Source organism: Macrobrachium nipponense, chromosome 9 (genome assembly GCF_015104395.2).
Source record: "Macrobrachium nipponense isolate FS-2020 chromosome 9, ASM1510439v2, whole genome shotgun sequence".
Classification (NCBI taxonomy): domain Eukaryota; kingdom Metazoa; phylum Arthropoda; class Malacostraca; order Decapoda; family Palaemonidae; genus Macrobrachium; species Macrobrachium nipponense.
In genome coordinates, this window is record NC_061110.1 from 39,520,080 (window position 1) to 39,522,579 (window position 2,500).

Below are 2,500 nucleotides of genomic sequence, written 5' to 3' on the forward strand. Positions count from 1 at the left end.
CACGGTTCGGTGGGAGCCTGTCCTAAATCGTTGCCAGACGCATGATTGTTGCTCACTTTAATCTTAAATCAAGTAAAAACTACTGAGGGTAGAGGGAGGCACTTTGGTAAGTTTGATGCTGGGAGTGTAGATGATCAACATACCTATTTGCAGCCCTATATCTTCAATAGTCTTTAAGATCTGAAGGTGAGCAGAAAAAGTGCGAAGGACTGACAAAGATAATCACAATAGCCTTCTTTCACAGAAAACTAAAAATTATTGGAAATGATGGCAGTTTGAAAATGTTTCGCAAGATAAGAAAGTTGTGAGTAAAAGTGGGCTAAAGTAGGTTATCATTTACATGATTTCAAGGAGGATGTAGCAATGCTTTTTGGTACGGATTAAGGAAGAATATATGTCGTTCATCCGTATACATGTCTATGTGTAACTATACTGGATGATGCAAGGGTAAGCTGCACAATGAAAGGAAGGTGGCAAGAAATATAGAAATGTCTAGGAGGAGACTTGGGGATTTCTATGAAAAATATCCTCCACTATAGAAATGGAGGAAAAATTATTGAAGCTATGAAGTTGAATTGCCATTATAGTATATGTGCCGTAAAAAGAATGGAAAAGGTAAGAAACATAGAGGTATATTGTAGTGGTAAACACTTTACAGTATGCAGAAGGTTCAGTCAGTGTTTTGGTCATCTCAAAAGACTTGTGGACGATATGCGGGTAGAAAAAATGCCTGAAAAGGAAGTTGTTGGAAAACGATGGATAGACGAATTAAAAGGCAGTTGGAAAGGGAAAACTCAATCAGTAGATGAAGCGTCTTTGCAAGACGAAAATGAATGAACCGATGTAGGCAGAGGTCTGATTCTTGCTGTGAATGGAGTACTGTGTGCAAAGAGATTTGATGCCTGCTATGAATAGGGTGTTGCACGCAAGAAGGATAGATGCCCTGCTGCGAAGAGGACATCGATTTGAGGGTAGTGATCCTTAGGGTAGTGTTTGCAAAGGGTGTGTATGATTCCTTGCTGTGAATGGCGCCTTTTGTGCGAACTGGCTCAATAGGCGCCCAGAGGTAAAATAAACCAGAGCGCCTTTTTCAAACAGTGGAAAAACATACAATACAATCAAAGTTTGGCAGACATTAAACAGAAACAACACTGTTTTTCCATCAGGAAGCTGTTTTCTGTTTAAATGAAAGCAAAAAAATAAAAAGGGGGGGGGGGGGGGGGGGGGAAGCTCATCATGCACAGTAACGTAAAGACTACGAACAGTCCAAAATTGTTAACTGCTGAATAAGGAAGGGAGGGATTTTTTGCCGGGTCAGAAATCTGTTGATGGATCAAAGCTAAAAAACGTTCCCCCATTTTTATTCGATGTACGCCCAAACATTTTACACTGATTATTCCTTTGAGGAAAACTGACAGGCATCATTTTGCTATTGGGATCAACCCTGTTATAAAACTTAAAATCTGTAATTTTATTCATGAAATTTCTAGTGTCCAAATCTTTATTACAATATTTTTCTTTATAGAGACGTGGTTCAAATGAATGTTTTAATTTTTTTTGTAGTCAGTACTAAAACATCTTCGTTAAAGGCAAAAGTTCGTCTGTTTCTCAGAACTTTGAATTATGTTCCATCCGCGACTTCTCTTTGTGACGCCACTGAATTGCATAGCAAAATATTTCTCGACCATGAGACATAATTTTCAAGTCTTGTCCGAGAGAGAGAGAGAGAGAGAGAGAGAGAGAGAGAGAGAGGCCTTGTTCCTCATTGTACGACCTCTTCCCTTCTATACAAATGATAGGCTGTAACAATCATCGAGCACACAATACCTTGCTCTCGGATGCTGGAACTCGCTCACAAATTCGTCTTGTCATACATTCAGGTGTTTGCGAGACACTCTGAATTCTGTTTGCCTAAAATAACTGTTACTGCTGTTTGCCGCTTCACTAACAAAATAATCTCGCCTACGGCCGTCAAATTATGCAGCAAAAAACCTTTGATAGTGTTATGTGACTGGAAATTACACGATCTTAAGCACATAAAGGAAGCGAAAAATGGTTCTTTAATTTGTCGATGAATGTGAAGAGAAGCCATTTTCAGGCCAGCTTTTTCTATTTTCTCGCGTATTTTCTTGTTCCTGTCGCACGTTTGAATGATTTTCTTAAAATACTTCTATTCCTGCAAGCCGTGTTACATAATTGTGGTCATAATTATGTATAAAAAGATTTCCGGTTACTCGAGGTCCGGTTACTCGAGGAGTAAGTCTAGAAACTACTTTGTTGTTGCTGTTCTTGTTGGGGGGAGGGGCTAGAAAAGGTCTGTGAAAGGACCTAAAAAGGTCTGCAAAACATTTTTCGCGTTCAGTTAGAGATACGGGAATTTTAGGATAGGATAAATAATGTGCATGTTAAATAGTAGAGAAAAACTATTCCTAATAAATTATAGCTTATTTAGTTAAATTATCGTTGGGGAAGCAAGGCTCTATTTGACCGTATATTTTAG